A 14740-nucleotide genomic window follows, 5' to 3' on the forward strand; every position below is an offset into this window, starting at 1 on the left:
GAGAGAGAGAGAGAGAGTGAGGGAAAGAGACAGAGTGAACCGGTGAGAGAGAGAGAGAGTGAGGGAAAGAGACAGAGTGAACCGGTGAGAGAGAGAGAGAGTGAGGGAAAGAGACAGAGTGAACCGGTGAGAGAGAGAGAGAGTGAGGGAAAGAGACAGAGTGAACCGGCGAGAGAGAGAGAGACTGAGGGAAAGAGACAGAGTGAACCGGTGAGAGAGAGAGAGTGAGGGAAAGAGACAGAGTGAACCGGCGAGAGAGAGAGAGAGAGAGAGAGAGAGTGAGGGAAAGAGACAGAGTGAACCGGTGAGAGAGAGAGAGAGTGAGGGAAAGAGACAGAGTGAACCGGTGAGAGAGAGAGAGAGTGAGGGAAAGAGACAGAGTGAACCGGTGAGAGAGAGAGAGAGTGAGGGAAAGAGACAGAGTGAACCGGCGAGAGAGAGAGAGACTGAGGGAAAGAGACAGAGTGAACCGGTGAGAGAGAGAGAGAGTGAGGGAAAGAGACAGAGTGAACCGGTGAGAGAGAGAGAGAGAGAGAGAGAGAGAGTGAGGGAAAGAGACAGAGTGAACCGGGCGAGAGAGAGAGAGAGAGAGAGAGAGAGTGAGGGAAAGAGACAGAGTGAACCGGTGAGAGAGAGAGAGAGAGTGAGGGAAAGAGACAGAGTGAACCGGTGAGAGAGAGAGAGAGTGAGGGAAAGAGACAGAGTGAACCGGTGAGAGAGAGAGAGAGCGAGGGAAAGAGACAGAGTGAACCGGTGAGAGAGAGAGAGAGTGAGGGAAAGAGACAGAGTGAACCGGCGAGAGAGAGAGAGACTGAGGGAAAGAGACAGAGTGAACCGGTGAGAGAGAGAGAGAGTGAGGGAAAGAGACAGAGTGAACCGGCGAGAGAGAGAGAGAGTGAGGGAAAGAGACAGAGTGAACCGGTGAGAGAGAGAGAGAGTGAGGGAAAGAGACAGAGTGAACCGGGCGAGAGAGAGAGAGAGAGAGAGAGAGGGAAAGAGACAGAGTGAACCGGGCGAGAGAGAGAGAGAGAGTGAGGGAAAGAGACAGAGTGAACCGGCGAGAGAGAGAGAGAGTGAGGGAAAGAGACAGAGTGAACCGGTGAGAGAGAGAGAGTGAGGGAAAGAGACAGAGTGAACCGGCGAGAGAGAGAGAGAGAGTGAGGGAAAGAGACAGAGTGAACCGGCGAGAGAAAGTGAGGGAAAGAGACAGAGTGAACCGGTGAGAGAGAGAGAGAGAGTGAGGGAAAGAGACAGAGTGAACCGGCGAGGGAGAGAGAGAGAGTGAGGGAAAGAGACAGAGTGAACCGGCGAGAGAGAGAGAGAGAGTGAGGGAAAGAGACAGAGTGAACCGGCGAGAGAGAGGGAGAGTGAGGGAAAGAGACAGAGTGAACCGGCGAGAGAGAGAGAGAGTGAGGGAAAGAGACAGAGTGAACCGGCGAGAGAGAGAGAGAGAGTGAGGGAAAGAGACAGAGTGAACCGGCGAGAGAGTGAGGGAAAGAGACAGAGTGAACCGGCGAGAGAGAGAGAGAGTGAGGGAAAGAGACAGAGTGAACCGGCGAGAGAGAGAGAGAGAGTGAGGGAAAGAGACAGAGTGAACCGGCGAGAGAGAGAGAGAGAGTGAGGGAAAGAGACAGAGTGAACCGGCGAGAGAGAGAGAGAGTGAGGGAAAGAGACAGAGTGAACGGCGAGAGAGAGAGAGAGAGTGAGGGAAAGAGACAGAGTGAACCGAGGGAAAGAGAGAGAGAGAGAGTGAGGGAAAGAGACAGAGTGAACCGGCGAGAGAGTGAGGGAAAGAGACAGAGTGAACCGGCGAGAGAGAGAGAGAGTGAGGGAAAGAGACAGAGTGAACCGGCGAGAGAGTGAGGGAAAGAGACAGAGTGAACCGGCGAGAGAGAGAGAGAGAGTGAGGGAAAGAGACAGAGTGAACCGGTGAGAGAGAGAGAGAGAGAGAGAGAGTGAGGGAAAGAGACAGAGTGAACCGGCGAGAGAGAGAGAGAGTGAGTGAGGGAAAGAGACAGAGTGAACCGGCGAGAGAGAGAGAGAGAGTGAGGGAAAGAGACAGAGTGAACCGGCGAGAGAGAGAGAGAGAGAGTGAGGGAAAGAGACAGAGTGAACCGGTGAGAGAGAGAGAGAGAGTGAGGGAAAGAGACAGAGTGAACCGGCGAGAGAGAGAGAGAGTGAGGGAAAGAGACAGAGTGAACCGGTGAGAGAGAGAGAGAGAGAGTGAGGGAAAGAGACAGAGTGAACCGGCGAGAGAGAGAGAGAGTGAGGGAAAGAGACAGAGTGAACCGGTGAGAGAGAGAGAGAGAGAGTGAGGGAAAGAGACAGAGTGAACCGGCGAGAGAGAGAGAGAGTGAGTGAGGGAAAGAGACAGAGTGAACTGGCGAGAGAGAGAGAGAGAGTGAGGGAAAGAGACAGAGTGAACCGGCGAGAGAGAGAGAGAGAGAGAGTGAGGGAAAGAGACAGAGTGAACCGGTGAGAGAGAGAGAGAGAGAGAGTGAGGGAAAGAGACAGAGTGAACCGGTGAGAGAGAGAGAGAGAGAGTGAGGGAAAGAGACAGAGTGAACCGGGCGAGAGAGAGAGAGAGAGAGAGATATTGTAACTTGAGAGTCCACCTGAGCCCTTTTTGGTTTAGAGACCCAAAGCCCACTGTTGCCTCATCAGAACCCAGAACAATTCTACTTCCTGTATTATTACCTGACCCTCTGGTACCCACTCATCTCTGACCCGGGCTCTGCATATTTGGCCTCGCTTGGTGTTCATTGGTCATTCTGTTTACCGTATCTAATCATTTAAATGTCTTCTAATTCATACATGTGTGTATTTATTTAATGTACATTTTATTTTGATGCCTGTGAGTCTGTAACTGACTGTCTGTCTGTTACTGGATGGTACGTTGTTATTTCATTGGCTCTTTTGGTTTGTTTCTGTTTGTATGTTGTCTGGGTTGGGCTTCGTCATGCTTGGTGCCACATGTCTCTCTGGCTTAGTTTGACTGTAGCCAGGCAGCAAGCAGAACCAAGGGCAGCCAACACAAGAAAGGTAAAATAAAACCCAACACAGACCCCCCCCCCCCCCCCCACACACACATCCTCCAACCCCCAAAATCAGCTCTTCTCACCCCCCTTCATCCCTCTATAGTCTGTGCTGGTCTGGCTGTGTGTGTGTGTTATCTCCATTCCATAGTACATTTCTCTGTAGACAAATAGATAGATGATTGTAAAGCTCTAGTGTGTAGTGTGTAGTGTGTAGTGTGTGGTGTGTAGTGTGTGGTGTGTAGTGTGTGGTGTGTAGTGTGTAGTGTGTGGTGTGTAGTGTGTGGTGTGTAGTTTGTGGTGTGTAGTGTGTGGTGTGTGGTGTGTAGTGTGTGGTGTGTAGTGTGTAGTGTGTAGTGTGTGGTGTTTGGTGTGTGGTGTGTGGTGTGTAGTGTGTGCTGTGTAGTGTGTGCTGTGCTGTGTGTAGTGTGTGGTGTGTGGTGTGTGGTGTGTAGTGTGTAGTGTGTAGTGTGTGGTGTGTGCTGTGTAGTGTGTGGTGTGTAGTGTGTGGTGTGTAGTGTGTAGTGTGTAGTGTGTAGTGTGTGGTGTGTGCTGTGTGGTGTGTAGTGTGTGGTGTGTAGTGTGTGGTGTGTAGTGTGTAGTGTGTGGTGTGTAGTGTGTAGTGTGTGGTGTGTGGTGTGTGGTGTGTGGTGCGTAGTGTGTGGTGTGTGGTATGTGGTGTGTGTTGTGTAGTGTGTAATGTGTAGTGTGTAGTATGTAGTGTGTGGTGTGAGTTGCGTGTGTGTGTGTAGTATGTAGTGTGTAGTGTGTGGTGTGTAGTGTGTAGTGTGTAGTGTGTAGTGTGTGGTGTGTAGTGTGTGGTGTGTAGTGTGTAGTGTGTAGTGTGTGGTGTGTAGTGTGTAGTGTGTAGTGTGTGGTGTGTAGTGTGTAGTGTGTAGTGTGTAGTGTGGTGTGTAGTGTGTAGTGTGTAGTGTGTAGTGTGTAGTGTGTGGTGTGTAGTGTGTAGTGTGTAGTGTGTGGTGTGTAGTGTGTAGTGTGTGGTGTGTGGTGTGTAGTTTGTAGTGTGTAGTGTGTGGTGTGTGGTGTGTAGTGTGTAGTGTGTAGTGTGTAGTGTGTGTGGTGTGTGGTGTGTAGTGTGTAGTAGTGTGTAGTGTGTAGTGTGTGTGTGTAGTGTGTAGTGTGTAGTGTGTGGTGTGTAGTGTGTAGTGTGTAGTGTGTAGTGTGTGGTGTGTAGTGTGTAGTGTGTAGTGTGTGGTGTGTAGTGTGTGGTGTGTAGTGTGTAGTATGTAGTGTGTAGTGTGTGGAGGACTGTGTTTCTGTTTCTGCTCTGATTCCCCTGTCTCCTTTCCACCTGAACATATGTACTGGTGTAATGCTTGTAGTGAGGTCTCTGACCGCTTCCTTTGTATATTTTCTTCTCTTTGTGAACTTTGACGGGTGATGTTGCTGTGGTGTCACTTCCTGCTTGGATGACGGTGGTGGTGGTGGGGATGCTGTCGGTTTCCCTGACATCGTTTTCCTCTCTTCCTCACTTGTTTCTTTGTGTTAGATCAGTGGGGTGTAGAGGCATGATCCCAGAAAGAGACAGACCAGATTGTATAGGAGATAGAGCTGAGGACAAGAGAGAGATAGTGAGAGAGAGATAGGGGAGTATGGATTAAGAGCAGGAAGGACAGGGGCATTCAGGAAAATACCCCGTGAGAAAGAGTGAGGGATGGCAGAACAAGAGGAAGAGGAGAAGACAAATGATAGAGAATAAACAGAGAATGAGGGAGAGGGCGAAGGGCAGTGATAAAGAGGGAGAAGAGGAGAAGGTCTGTGTGTTTAAGGTCTGAGGTGAAACACAGAGAATCAGCACCACCAAGCTTTCCACCGCTTCGCCAGGTTGAGGGTCTGGATGTATGGAGGGTTGCCAGATTGGAGCCCAGTGTGGAGAGGATGGGGATGCAGAAGTTGCACAGATCTAGGATAATCTTACCCTCCCAAAATCCTAAGCTTAACCATTAGGGAGGAAATACTAAAACTGACCTTAGAGCAGTGTCCAGGGGAAACTTCATCCTTCTCCTCCCCTTGACCACTGTTTCTCTCTCTCTATTGCCAGTGACCAGGACTGTCCTGACCTTCTTCATGCTTATGATTAGATTAGTATAGCTATAGCGTTTACGTATTTCCAACTGTTTGTGTGTTTCCTGCAGTGTGTGTCTGTGGCGTTTCACTGTGCAGTGTGGTGTGTGTCTGGGGCGTTTCACTGTGCAGTGTGTGTCTGTGGCATTTCACTGTGCAGTGTGTGTCTGTGGTGTTTCACTGTGCAGTGTGTCTGTGGCGTTTCACTGTGCAGTGTGTGTCTGTGGCGTTTCACTGTGCAGTGTGTGTCTGTGGCGTTTCACTGTGCAGTCTGTGTCTGTGGCGTTTCACTGTGCAGTGTGTGTCTGTGGCATTTCACCGTGCAGTGTGTGTCTGTGACGTTTCAATGTGCAGTGTGTGTGAGTGGGGGTGTTTCTCTTTTCATATAATGTGCCACAAGAGAACGGGAGAGGAGGAGTATGAAAAGGAGAGGAAAAGGGGGAATATGTCCATTGGAAGGGAACAACACACCGCTGGCCAGTGGAGATGGAAGAACAATAGTGTTGTTGTTGTTTCAGGGCAGAGCTGTCAGTGACTGTGATTCCCCCCTCTTCTCACTCTCTCTCTCTCTTTCTCTCTCCTCCTTCCTCCTCTTTTTCTCCCCCTCCCATCTTATCGCAACAGAGGGAAAAGCGATGGAGCATTTCGTCTGCCGGAGGTGAAAAGAACTCTTCGAGTGTAAGTAGAGAAGAGAAGTGGCAGGCAGAGGAAAGAGGGATGGGGGAGAGGGAAGGAGCGAGAGGTGGACTGAGGGAGGCAGAGAGAGAGGTAGATGGAGGGAGAGGAGAGGAGAGGAGAGGAGAGAGAGGTGGACTGAGGGAGGCAGAGAGAGAGGTAGATGGAGGGAGAAGAGAGGAGAGAGAGGTGGACTGAGGGAGGCAGAGAGAGAGGGAGATGGAGGGAGAGGAGAGGAGAGAGGTGGACTGAGGGAGGCATAGAGAGAGGTAGATGGAGGGAGAGGAGAGGAGAGAGAGCTGGACTGAGGGAGGGAGAGAGAGAGGTAGATGGAGGGAGAGGAGAGGAGAGAGAGGTGGACTGAGGGAGGCAGAGAGAGAGGTAGATGGAGGGAGAGGAGAGGAGAGAGAGGTGGACTGAGGGAGGCAGAGAGAGAGGTAGATGGAGGGAGAGGAGAGGAGAGGAGAGAGAGGTGGACTGAGGGAGGGATAGAGAGAGGTAGATGGCGGGAGAGGAGAGGAGAGAGAGGTGGACTGAGGGAGGGAGAGAGAGAGGTAGATGGAGGGAGAGGAGAGGAGAGAGAGGTGGACTGAGGGAGGCAGAGAGAGAGGTAGATGGAGGGAGAGGAGAGGAGAGAGAGTTGGACTGAGGGAGGCAGAGAGAGAGGTAGATGGAGGGAGAGGAGAGGAGAGAGAGGTGGACTGAGGGGGAGGGATAGAGAGAGGTAGATGGAGGGAGAGGAGAGGAGAGGAGAGGAGAGAGGAGAGGAGAGGAGAGGAGAGGAGAGGAGAGGAGAGGAGAGAGAGGGAGAGGAGAGGAGAGGAGAGGAGAGAGAGGTGGACTGAGGGAGGCAGAGAGAGAGGTAGATGGAGGGGGAGGAGAGGAGAGAGAGGTGGACTGAGGGAGGCAGAGATAGAGGTAGATGGCGGGAGAGGAGAGGAGAGAGAGGTGGACTGAGGGAGGGATAGAGAGAGGTAGATGGAGGGAGAGGAGAGGAGAGAGAGTTGGACTGAGGGAGGCAGAGAGAGAGGTAGATGGAGGGAGAGGAGAGGAGAGAGAGGTGGACTGAGGGAGGCAGAGAGAGAGGTAGATGGAGGGAGAGGAGAAGAGAGAGAGGTGGACTGAGGGAGGCAGAGAGAGAGGTAGATGGAGAGAGAGGAGAGAAGCACAACTGAGTTAGCGTAGCCTCCCAGGGATAAAGTTATGCTTGACAGCAGCATTACCCACATTTCTGCATTACAAAATGTTGCTTCGCTGGCGTTTAGCATTCAAATTGCCTCCCAGATTATGCTTTTTGCATTCATTCTGCCAACTGTAAGGCCGAGACAACGCAGGGAGATTCATATTTAGGCTAATATCGCCTCCTGGTGGTCAGTGTAGTCACAACAGGCTGTGTGGATCACTGAGGAAATCAAATCAAATCAAAACACATTTCCCCAAGGTGTCTCTCCTATGATAGAGTTCATACATATTGGGCTGTTGTTTCAATTGCATCATGTACAAGGTGTGTGTGTGTGTGTGTGTGTGTGTGTGTGTGTGTGTGTGTGTGTGTGTGTGTGTGTGTGTGTGTGTGTGTGTGTGTGTGTGTGTGTGTGTGTATGTGTGTGTGTGTGTGTGTGTGTGACACAGAGAGACAGGTGTAGTTAGTATTTTATTGACAGTGGTAGATGGGGAAGACGAAATGGAGATAGTGAGAGGAGAAGGAACTGGACAGAGAGATAGGGAACAGCGGGAGCGTGTTAATGAACAGCATGACTCTCTGCTTATATTAGCCCATATTCTTCACTCTCCAAATCCAAACACACACACACAGAAAGGGCACACGGGGTGTGACAGTGCCATCGATTTTGTCAAAATGTACTCAAATACGCACCCAGATACACACACATCACATTTTCATCAGAGTGGGTAGTAGGAAGTGCCTGCCAGAGAATCCATTTAGAGGTGGGAGGTGTTTTTCAAAATGGCCACCTCAGTGAAATAACAACATATTACATCAGAGATGGTATAGAAGCGAGACTATCCCTTGTGATATGGTTTGAACACTGTGGTGGTGGGATCCAGAATGAGCCAATGTAACAGTCGTTGGATAAACCATCCAAGCAACTCGATGAGGAAATCCCCAAGAGGGTGTTATCTTCCTTCCCTCTAATATCTATGCTACAGAGTTCTGCGTGATTTATTAAGTAATAAGCATCAATTCCAAATGGTTCAGCCCAGGATTCTCTGACTCTCGTCCAACACAGCTACTGGCTTTCTGAGTGTGCAGGGTTTTGATTCAGCCCTGCAGCAACACACCTGATTCAGCTAATTATGGCCCAGAGGTTAAACCATAATTAGTTGAATATTCAAATCAGATGTGTCACTGCAGGGCTTGAACTAAGGCCTTATCACCTAGTAGCTTTTCCAGAGAGTTATTCCAGGTTAACCCATTAGGGCATTTTGGCAAACATAGAAATGGAATCATTGTAGATTATAGAAGATATATAAGATTTTTGGAGTGGTTGAAAAACGAGTTTTAATATATATATATATATATATATATATGAAACCACAAAAAGTTGTAGACCTCCAGAAGTCGGGTTCATCCTTGGGAGCAATTTCCAAACGCCTGAAGGTACCACGTTCAGCTGTACAAACAATAGTACGCAGGTATAAACACCATGGGACCACACATCCGTCATACCGCTCAGGAAGGAGATGCGTTCTGTCTCCTAGAGATGAATGTACTTTGGTGCAAAAAGTGCAAATCAATCCCAGAACAACAGCAAGGACATGGTGAAGATGCTGAAGGAAACAGGTACAAAAGAGTCTATATCCACAGTAAAACGAGTCCTGTATCAACACAACCTGAAAGGCCGCTCAGCAAGGAAGAAGCCACTGCTCCAAAACAGCCAATAAAAAAGCTTATGTCATGTTTAGAGGAAAAAGGGCGAGGCTTGCAAGCCGAAGAACACCATCCCAACGTGAAGCACGGGGGTGGCATCATCATGTTGTGCTTTGCTGCAGGAGGGGCTGATGCACTTCACAAAATAGATGGCTTCATGAGGAGTGAAAATTGTGTGGATATATTGAAGCAACATCTCAAGACAGTCAGGAAGTTAAAGCTTGGTCGCAAATGGGTCTTCCATTTGTTGTGGCAAAATGGCTTATGGACAAAAAAGTCAAGCTATTGGAGTGGCCATCACAAATCCCTGACCTCAATCACGTAGGAAATTTGTGGGCAGAACTGAAAAAGTGTTTGCGAGCAAGGAGGCCTACAAACCTGACTCAGTTACACCTTAAAGGCAATACTAACAAATACTAATTGAGTGAATGTAAACTTCAGACCCACTGGGAATGTGATGAGATGAAAGAAATAAAAGCTGAAATAAAACATTCTCTCTACTATTATTCAGACATTTCACATTCTTAAAATAAAGTGGTGATCGTAACTGACCTAAGACAGGCAATTTTTACTCGGATTAAATGTCAGGAATTGAAAAACTGAGTTTAAATGTATTTGGCCAAGGTGTTTGTAAACTTCCGACTTCAACTGTACATGAAAGGCCCATTGGCAGAACGTATGCAGTGATCACAGAGCCTCCCGGATGAGTCCAGTGAGAGCCAGGACAGATGAATCCATCTGGGAGATGGAGATGTTGGTCAGGGAGACAGCAGGTAGCCTTGACCTAAATAAAATGAAATCATGATGCTAATGGTGAACTTATGCTGGCACAGTATCTGTATTCAGTTTGTGAGATGTTAGCATTTATGTGGTGTAGTCAGGTGCATTTTCTTTAGTAAGGTTTATTATCTAGGTTGATTAATTTACATGAGCTTGTTTTATACCACTATGCAACGCACCTTTCAATTCAGAAGTTGCCATACCTTGCACCACAAATGAGGTGGTTTGCTATGATAAACCATCAACATGTCTCTGAAGAATAAATGTGTCAACATGTCTCTGAAGAATCAATGTGTCAATGTTTCTCTGAAGAATCAATGTGTCAATGTTTCCATGAAGAATCAATGTGTCAATGTTTCTCTGAAGAATCAATGTGTCAATGTTTCTCTGAAGAATCAATGTGTCAATGTTTCTATGAAGAATCAATGTGTCAATGTTTCTATGAAGAATCAATGTGTCAATGTTTCCATGAAGAATCAATGTGTCAATGTTTCTCTGAAGAATCAATGTGTCAATGTTTCTATGAAGAATCAATGTGTCAATGTTTCTCTGAAGAATCAATGTGTCAATGTTTCTCTGAAGAATCAATGTGTCAATGTTTCTCTGAAGAATCACTGTGTCAATGTTTGTCTGAAGAATTAATGTGTCAATGTTTCTCTGAAGAATCAATGTGTCAATGTTTCTCTGAAGAATCAATGTGTCAATGTTTCTCTGAAGAATCAATGTGTCAATGTTTCTCTGAGGAATCAATGTGTCAATGTTTCTCTGAAGAATCAATGTGTCAATGTTTCTCTGAAGAATCAATGTGTCAATGTTTCTCTGAAGAATCAATGTGTCAATGTTTCTATGAATAATTAATGTGTCAATGTTTCTATGAAGAATTAATGTGTCAATGTTTCTCTGAAGAATCAATGTGTCAATGTTTCTCTGAAGAATTAATGTGTCAATGTTTCTCTGAAGAATCAATGTGTCAATGTTTCTCTAAAGAATCAATGTGTCAATGTTTCTCTGAAGAATCAATGTGTCAATGTTTCTCTGAAGAATCAATGTGTCAATGTTTCTATGAATAATTAATGTGTCAATGTTTCTATGAAGAATTAATGTGTCAATGTTTCTCTGAAGAATCAATGTGTCAATGTTTCTCTAAAGAATCAATGTGTCAATGTTTCTTTAAAAAATCAATGTGTCAATGTTTCTATGAAGAATCAATGTGTCAATGTTTCTATGAAGAATCAATGTGTCAATGTTTCTATGGAGAATCAATGTGTCAATGTTTCTATGAAGAATTAATGTGTCAATGTTTCTTTAAAGAATCAATGTGTCAATGTTTCTATGAAGAATCATTGTGTCAATGTTTCTATGGAGAATCAATGTGTCAATGTTTCTATGAAGAATCAACAGACACAAACACATCCATAATAACGCACAATATGAAGGTCTGAAGGGTTGCTTTGGGATTGGATTGTTCTGAAGTATCCCCATGAGTTTATAAACAGCTGGTCTCATGGGTACATTTAACCTGGGGGCACATAGGATCAGCTTTACCATTAGGGGTTAACATGCAAAAACTGACCTTAGCAGTCTAGGATCAGCTTAACCTCCACAGATCCTAACCTTAACCATAAGGGGTGCAAATCTCAAAACTGACCTTAGATCAGCTAGCCAGGTGAAGCTTCACCCTGCTCCATTGTTAAATAATAATGAAAAATAAGAATTTGTTGTATTTAATTACGTACGCAAAAAAAAAAGATCTGACATTCCATGTCTCCTGTGTGTGTTTGACATTTGACCCAATGCAGGACAAGTCGACCCCGACCCAAGACGACCAGCAGTCCTGGGACAGCTTCAAGACCATGACCCCTGAGCTGTCCATTGTGCCGGGGGAGCAGAAGGACAGGATGGAGCTGCACAACAAGACCACCTGGGACTCCTCGTCTGCCAACACACCTGACACGTCTGAGGGGGACTTCCAGACTGAAGTGTGATGAGACAGAGAAACATACACACACACACACACACACACACACACACACACACACACACACACACACACACACACACACACACACACGCACAAACAAACACACACACACACGTACACACGCACACGCACACACAAACACACACACACACACACACACACATACAGTTTCATGCGTAGACTAACAGGTAGCCACATGTACATACATAGACAGACACACAGCACTCCAAACCGCTCTTCACATCCTAAAATCTGCTCTCTAAAGGATGATATCATTTGTTTACTGCTAATGTGGACAAGGACAAAGCAAAGACAACTGTTCTCTTCTATATTTTCAAACAGACTTTAAATGAGAGAACAGGGGCTTGAAAGAGACTTGGACTGAGAAACTGAGACATTTTTAAATGGACAAAAAAACAAACAAAACTTTCTGAAAAATGTCTTGATTTTATTCACTGGAAAAAAGGATTCTCTTTCACCTGTTTGATGATTTGAAAAAAAGGAATATTTCTGCACCGTTCTGTTCTTTTTATAGAGAAGAAATCTCACTGATGTTTGGCACACTGTTAAACCCCTTAGGCTCCCTCTCTTCATTTCTCTCCTTCTTTCCCTTCTAATGGATGACGCAAGCACTCCTTTTTTCTTCTGCTTTTTTGGAGGGGTTGGGGAGGGGCAAGTAGGGAGTAAGAACGGATCATTGACATGTGACCTCCTCTGCTTTTGCTAAGTCTCACACTCTTCTCTCGTCATCCTTTTTCAATGTCTTGTTTTTTCCTTTTTGTATTGTTATGATTTTAGTTATGATGTCCCTTCTCTTTGGTTCAAATTTTTTTTAGCAACAAAAATAATTTGTGACGAAACAACCTTCAACTGAGTTTGTTTTTGTCTCATTGTCTATCTCTTATATGAAAGTCCTCTTTAATTTTGAGTTTCCGTTCGTGCTTGTGCTGCCTTTTCCATGCTGACTTTTAAAGAGTGATTTATTACCCATCTGTGATACGTGAGCTTGCTTTCTGAGGCAACATGTTCTCAACAGTACACCTGTGGGAATTGAGCGAAGGGTTTCATCCAGATTCACGCACATTTCCATCGCTCTTTTTCCAGTTCAGTAAAAAAAGTATTTCAAAGTCTTGAAACATTTGAATCAATTACAGACAGAACCAACCAAAGCTGTCTTTCTGTCAGGAGAGTGTAGCCTATCTGAAAATGTTGCTGTAGTATTTCCCTTCCCTCCATATGGATCCCAGGTCTTGTTATAACTGTATTTCAATTATTCTTACTCCCACTGCTTTAGGTGCTGTATCGATCACTGTGCCATGCATCTGCTCTCAGCCCCTCAAGAAAACAGGGAAATAAAGTAATGTATAGTTTCATATGCAAGCACCCAAGGTGCTTTTGCTACTCAGCTTGTCCGTAGTTGTCTTTGTTTTGAATGAAAGAAGCAAAACAAGGAATAGGTGGATAGTTAGGATAGCAACTCAACCCAAATGTTCCACTTTGGTCAGAAACGCCGACAGGGCTTTTGTGGAAAATGTAGACAGGTGTGAAATCAAAGTATATCACCAAACATGTTCATTGTATTCCTCTCTCTCTCTCTCTCTCTCTCTCTCTCTCTCTCTCTGACTACATAAAGTTAACTTTGTTTTCAAAATTGAAAACATCAGACACAAAAAAACACCCACACCTGACTGTTTTAATACTACACTCTTAGAAAAAAGGTGCTATCTAGAAACTTAAAGGGTTCTTCGGCTGTCCCCTTAGGAGGATCATTGAAAAAACATTTTTGGTTGCAGGTAGAATCATTTTGCGTTCCATGTAGAACTCTTTCTACAGAGGGTCTACATGGACCCCAAAAGAGTTCTACCTGGAACCAAAAAAGGGTTCTCCTGTGGGGACAAATGTTTTTGGAACCCTTTTTTCAAAGAGTAAATAGCACCCATCCACTAATTCACTATACTCTTGACTTGCCACTCCCTTCACTAAGCACTGAGAGTTGGTTAGAGAGATGAGGTGTTTTTAAGGTATACCTCCTGGAGGGCACATCTCCAGGGTTAGTCCTTACACACTCCTTAGCAGATGTGCAATACCTCCCAAGTAGACTAGGGCTGTGGAGACCAGTCTCACTTGTCTCTAGTATATGAGAGAAAGAGAGAGAGGAGGGATGAGAAAGAGAACAAGCGAGATTGACAGAACAGAATACAATGAGAGAAAAGAGAGTGATATACAATCAGTGAGAGAAAGAGTTATAGAGTGAGAGTAAGGGAGAGCTAAATAGGTAGAGAGAGAGAGAACTAGAGATGGAGAGTAGCGGTGAGCTCTAACAGTAATTATCCAGGGGAATGTCCTGACATTTGTCCTGACATTTTCCGAGGCTGCCCTCAAACCATCTGTGTAAAGATCCCTAATGGTACAGCGTGGAACACACACGCAGATGGCAAGACAAGAGAGCCTGCCTCTCCAACCTTTCCCGCTAATCAGCAGATATGCAGCTCTAGTCGCCCCAGACGCTGATCTAAGGTCAGTTTTGCATTACCTCTCCCTAATGGTTTGGGTTGGAAATGTGGGCAGGGTAAACTGATCCCAGATCATTTTCTAATGGCTACTTATCTCTGACTCATCATACAACTATGAAGGGAACGTTTATGATAGGTACTCACACAGAGGAACGGCTGATGGTATCCTAATCCTTGTTCTGTCCTAATCTTAATACCAAATGCCATTACCAGGTTGATAAATACCACACTAGAGAGACAGGTAAGTGAGAGAGTGGGGATGCAACTTCCTGAATTGACAAACTTCTACAGATCCTCAAGATCACTAGTGTTTAAGTTGGTCCATGATCATGTGACTGTTCCTAAATCTGTTTCATTTCATCAATCAGTGTCCACTTCCTTGGTGATCACCTCTGATCTTTTCTGGGCGACCAGAAAACCCCTCTGATTAATACAGAAGAGAACTTATCTAACTCTAAAGCGATGTGTTGGGTGAGTTTGTTTGTCATGTGCTTTTGAAAAGTTTCAGGCTATGACTATACAATCTGTCAACGAGGACTTCAATCATTAAACTTCAAAACAGTGAATCCTGTAAAGATTTAGTGAATTGCACAGATGAGGTATTGAAAGCAGTATGTTTGAAAATGATCTCCAGAGTGTGTGGTTTGAGAGGAACAGAAACAGAACCCCTGATCTTGGACTACAGAGGTTACCCTCCAACCTACCATGCTTGAGATGTTGACCTAGCTTCTCATACAACCATCAACGCTCTCCCACTGGTGTTGCAAAAGAAAGTCCCTCCTTC

The sequence above is a fragment of the Oncorhynchus nerka genome, linkage group LG4 (genome assembly GCF_034236695.1).
Source record: "Oncorhynchus nerka isolate Pitt River linkage group LG4, Oner_Uvic_2.0, whole genome shotgun sequence".
In the NCBI taxonomy this organism is placed as follows: domain Eukaryota; kingdom Metazoa; phylum Chordata; class Actinopteri; order Salmoniformes; family Salmonidae; genus Oncorhynchus; species Oncorhynchus nerka.